This window comes from Mirounga leonina, unplaced genomic scaffold (assembly GCF_011800145.1).
Source record: "Mirounga leonina isolate KUSES-001 unplaced genomic scaffold, KU_Mleo_1.0 Mir_151, whole genome shotgun sequence".
Lineage (NCBI taxonomy): Eukaryota > Metazoa > Chordata > Mammalia > Carnivora > Phocidae > Mirounga > Mirounga leonina.
In genome coordinates, this window is record NW_023270377.1 from 53,280,927 (window position 1) to 53,287,034 (window position 6,108).

The window sequence follows — 6,108 nt, forward strand, 5'->3', positions numbered from 1 at the left end:
TAAATAAATAAATAAATAAATAAATAAATAAATAAATAAATAAATAAGAGAAAGGGTGGGAAATAACCCAGCTCTCTCAGAAACTGAAGTCCAGAGTCTGGGGAGAAGATGATGGCACGGAGCGGGGCTGACAAGTTCCCCTAGAACGCCTCCTCTTCATTGCACATTAGTCTTTATTCCGAAACTGCTAACCGCATCCGAAATGACCACCTCTGCCTGCTTAATGCCAAGAGAGGCTGCCAAGAAAAGAGTGTGTGGATACAGCTCATGGGGGCTACAGCCCCCTTCGTGACACTATTCTCTCACCTCTGTTCTTAACTGCCCCTGGGCTACCAAACCCGGTAATAGACTTCATACTGAGAGTTAAGTGCGTAAAACAGTCTTTGCGACAAATTTTCAAAAGCACAAAGACTATCAACAGCATTCTCCTCTCACTGTGACGATAGAACTAAGGAAGAATTCATTACAGTCATACTTTTTATTCCTCATTGATATTCTGAATACATCACCCACATAAAACTATTCCTTCACTGATGTCAAAGGAATTGCTTAATTTGTTAATATCCCTGTACATTAATTCATTTGTTTTATCCACCACAATTACTAAAAATCTAATCCATCCTGCTGTAAATTCTGGCTTTTGTGGGTTATTTATTCAGCAACTAACACTAGTCTAGAAGCACATGAACTAAAAATACTAAATAAAACAGATAATGTAAACACTTAGAATTTCAGGATATAGTAACAAAATGTTCATCATGCTGATCAGTCACATAGGAGTTAATCCTGGTTCTGCATATTTTGGATATTTTTGTATGCCTGTACTTTAGTATCTTTGTTATAAGGGTATAATGAGGTAAAGCAAACGGCCCGTAGTAAGTGTTACAAATGTTTTATTATCAAAGAGACCAGTAAAAGACTTTTTTGGGGGAAGCACATTATGGGACAGAAAAGAAAAATTCTATCCTATGAAAATATGCTAGATTAGTTACTGCATTTGGAGAAAAGGCAGCATAAGGGCTCCAAAGCTGCAGACATCAAAGCTTCAGAGATAAAATATCAAAGCAAATAAGAAAGGGGCACAATAATATTCGCATCTAGGGAAGGGGGGGAAATGCCACCATCAAGCTAATGCCAGGCATGGTTTTAACCCTGGCCATGTCTCCCTGTTTCATCTGTACTACCAAAGTTAACCTGATAATTTGCAAAGAGGTTTATTCACATTCCTTTTGTAGGAAAATTCCTCATGTCTAGTGGTATTAATATTTACAGCCATTGTCACAACCACTGGACTCTAGTGAGAGAGAATTCAAAACTCCTTATAAATAAAAATCCTTCAAAAAAAGAAAAATCCTTCTCCAAAGTATGCAGCTCACTACCCATAAAAACAGGAGTGTGAGCACCTAATCCCACTTCACCTCTAAAAAGTAGAATTCAGTGTTATCATACAGTCAATCTAGATACAGAGGAGATGCTTAAACTTGAGCAAATGCAGACATTCTGATGCATAAATTCACATTTTCTGAAAACTGTACAACCACTCACAAGGTCATAGATCCAGAGACTGGAGACCACCATTTCTCTATTTCTATACCCTATATATTCAAAGAGTATTACATCTACTGGCTGTAGATAAGGCATAATAAACAATCATCTCCAGAAGTTTATTTTCCTCACTTCATATTTAGATGATCAAAACGCAATACCAATAAAGCTTAAAAACACATCAAAATCGTTATTACATACTTTTAAAAACGTATACGGTAATAATTACTGATTGGACTTTTAAGGCTTTAATGTGTCTTAGAAAGATAACCTTTAATACCTGAACATTTCATGTGAAGTCTAGCTAAATGTAGGGCCAAATTATCAAACACTAGATTTTCCCATATGTCAATAATTCTTCCTATGATGAAAATCTTAGGAATCTTAATCCAAGTCTAAATGGATTACTGGATTAAGTGTGATAGTCGTAAAAACCATCATGGTAACAACAATATTAACAGTGGTTAACGCTGACTTAACACATACCGCGGGCCAGGCAGGCTCTGTTCGGAATGGTCCATATGCACTGACTCTTCTAATCCTAACACCCTATGAGGGAGGTAATATAGTAGAATCAATCATATTAATTAAAAATCATTAGAGAGTGGAAATAATAAATTACAGAATGATACTCAAGAAATTTTATTTTCTACACACTTTGAATTCAAAGCTAGACTTCCAGTCAAATATGGTAGACTGACCAGTTGTATTTATTTTCTCTACCTCCAAACCCCACCAAAAAGACATTAAAGGAATATAAATGTTATTAATTCATAAAGACAAAGAGAACAGACTACAGAACCATGAGATTTTAAGAGAGTTTGTAAAAATAAAAGCCAGGAGGAGGTGTGATAACCTAGCAGAAAGGAGGAAGTTAAAGCCTTACTACCCAGAAGAGAGAAGCCAACAAATACATTCTACCAAGCACCTAACAAGTTCAGGACTTGGAAGTACCAGGTGTTACAGAAAAAGGGGTGAAGTATAGGGATGAACATAGGACTAGAAGTCTGTATAAAAAGCAACAGGACCCCATGGGGCGCCTGGGTGGCTCAGTCGTTAAGGTCTGCCTTTGGCTCAGGTCATGATCCTGGGGTCCTGGGATCGAGCCCCGCATCAGGCTCCCTGCTCAGCGGGAAGCCTGCTTCTCCCTCTCCCATTCCGCCTGCTTGTGTTCCCTCTCTCGCTGTGTCTCTCTCTGTCAAATAAATAAATAAAATCTTTAAAAAAAAAAAAAAGCAACAGGACTCCAGGTCCTCTCCCCAGCCAGACGACCCACCCACCCCCAACCTCCATCCACAGTTGACCTGAGGGTCACCACCCAAAGACTGCAAGGGCCAGGCGAGGGGACTGAGGACATGGGGAGGCTGAAAGTAGGAGATTAAGTAAAAGTCACCATATAAACTGTGGGATCCTCAGTCCTCTTTTTCTACCCTGCTACCAAACCCCAGGAGTCCTTTCTAGAGAAACCGAATAGCTCCAAAGAAAAGATCTCCACTGAAATGCAACAGGATATTATTTAAAAAAAAAAAAGGAACAAAGAGAAAAAAAAAATCTTAGAAATTAAAATACAGGGGCGCCTGGGTGGTCAGTCAGTTAAGCATCTGACTCTTGACTTGGGCTCAGGTCATGATCTCAGGGTGTGAGATCGAGCCCATGTCAGACTCAGCAGGGGGTCTGCTTGAGTCTCTCTTTCCCCCTCCCTCTGGCCCTCACCCCCCTCCTCGCTCTCTCTCTCATTCTCTCTCTCTCTCTAAAATAAATAAATCTTAAAAAAATTAAAACACATAGCTAAAAAAAATTCAAGAGAGCTAGAAGATAATATATAATACAACTTAATGAGCAACCAGAAGGGAAAATTTTTTAAATTAGAGGATCAATCTGGAAGATCCAACATTCAAATAACAGAAATTCTAGAAAGACAGGCTAGAGAAAATTATCAGAAAGATAACACAAAAATATTCCGAGAATTGAAGTAGACAAGTCTACTAACTGAAGGACTCCACCAAGTCAAGTGCCCATCAGCACGAATCAGTAAAGACCCACACACACCATGAAATGTCAGGAGTAGGGAGAAGCTCCTAAAAGCTTCCAGAGTGTAAAAGCAGGTATATGTAAAAATTAGTATCAGAATTCTCACAAAAATAGCGAATACAATAAGACAATGCAGCACTTTAAAATTCTGAGAAAAAAATTATTTTCAACATATACTCCAAACTACCAATCAATCAAGAGTAGAGACATTTTCAGACCTGTAAAGCCTCAAAATCTTTACCTGCACCTTTTCCTAAGAAGTTTTCAGCGGTGAATACACTTTAGCAAAAAAGGGGCAGTAAATCAAGAAAGAGAAAGTCATAGGATCCAATAAACAGGAAAAGACTAAAAAACAAAATAGGTCCCAGAATGATTGCTGAGCCATGCATGGGCCTGAAAAGCAACAGTCCAGATGGCAGAAGGCAAAGGATTGTGGAAGAAAGGTCTCCGAAGGTCAAAAAAAAAAAAAAGGAATTGACAGATTATATGATGTTTTTGAGCACTTAAGCCTTCGGATAATCTTTGTGATAGGTACATAAAAAACAGCAAAATTTTAAAATCAGGCAGTTATTAATCCTTAGGAAAATAAGGTTTTAGTAGAGAAGAAACAATGACAGATCATCATGGGGTTCATGAGTGACCAACATTTACAGTAGTCTCCCCCCTTATCCCTGGGGCACCCGTTCCAAGACCCCCAGTGGACGCCTGAAACTGCAGATAGCACTGAACCCAGTATATACTATGTTTTTCCCTGCGCATATATACCTCTGATTAAGTTATAAATTAGTCACAGTAACAGATCAACAACTAATAATAAAATAGAACAATTAGGATGATACACTGCAATAAAAGTTTGGTGAACGTGGTCTCTCTTTCTAATATTGTGCTGTACTCACCCTTCTCCTTGTGGTGACATGAGAGAACACGCCTGCGCGTGAGATGAAGGGAGGTGAACGATGCAGGCGCTGGGACAACGTGTTCGGCTACTAATGACCTGATGACATAAGGATGATCACCTGCTTCCAGCCCGCGCCTGACTGCGGGTAACTGAGGCCAAAGCAAGCGAAGCCACAGAAAGCAAAACAGTAGATAAGGGAGAAAGTTACTGTGTAGCTATTGATTTTACGAAAATCTCTGGCTAAACTACACTGGGAGATTGGGAGAGATGGGGAAGAAATAGGGGGGAAGGTAGGGATCTAAGAAAAGCAAATCCTGCCTGCCCTGAAAGAAACTCAAGAAAGCATTTCTGAAATTGACAAATCAAGAAAAAGAAACACAATATATTTTCAAGTAGGAACAAACCACTAAGAGTTGAAAGTGCTTATCTCTAGGGCACTAAGCTGGGATGAGGGGGAACTTTTTTTTTTCATTATAAACTATGTATGTGCATGAGTTACTTTTTAATAAAAAGAAAGCTAAATTTTTTTTAAATGTTTTTCATTGACAAATTTGGTATGAATTCAAAGAAAGGAAAACTGGGGAACTGGAAAGACAAGAAAAGGAAACCCTCTCTACCAGCTACAACCTGCTTACCCCACCTGGGCTACTAAAAGAGAGACCTCCTGGAAGGAGCTCCAGCAGCCTCACCAGGCTTTCTTTCAGGCCAGGACATGCCCTCTACGTACACTGCTCAAAGGACAGACCTGGAGGCACTTCATTTAATAAAAAAAAAAAAGGGAAGAACTGGTAGAGTCCAAATTAATGATATAATAATGTATGTGGAATTAGTATTAAGAGCAGTATAATAGTAATATATTACAAAGATATATTTCCTGAGATCTTCATGATGATTTCTAAATAGTAAGTGTTAATAATGCAGTGAAAAACTACACTTCAGGGTCAAAGGTCAAACTTTCACCTTCAAAGATCAAAGTCAAATAGTGACTATGGAAATGAAGATACTTTATCCCCTGCTTTAGAATTTAAATTCAAGTGACAGCATCCATTTCTCAACTTGTCCTGATTGACGATAACATAATAATTCAAGGTAACATAACAGAATTCAAATTTAGTCCAGTTAGAACAGAATTCGCATCCAAGTCACTTTAACCATGGAGGCCTGGGTTCCCATACAACAGAAACCAGCACTTGGAAAGAAAAGCAAGCACTGGCTTTGCTTAGAAGGTCAATGATATACCAAAAGTTTCCAATTTCTCAATAACCCCAAGGCCTAGACAAAGCAAAAAAGGAATAACCAATACCTATACTTTATAGAAAATTCTGACAAGCTAAAACTCTTACAGAACTGTTCTTATTTGGTTTACCTTTTTCTTAAAATTCAGAAAAGTCAGGCCATACTTGAACATACACAGGGCTCCTCAAAACGCAAGGTTCACTGAAGCTTTATAGGTTGCTTCATGCTATCAATTCTAGATGTCATTCAGGATATATTTATACTCCCCCCAAAAAATGATTTCACAAATGTGTTGGTTCCTAAGGGGAAAAAGCAAGGCCCAGTAACAATAAAAGCTATACTGAGGAATATGGCAACACCTGTTCAAAGCACCTGTTTCAAGAGGGAAAAAATGATAC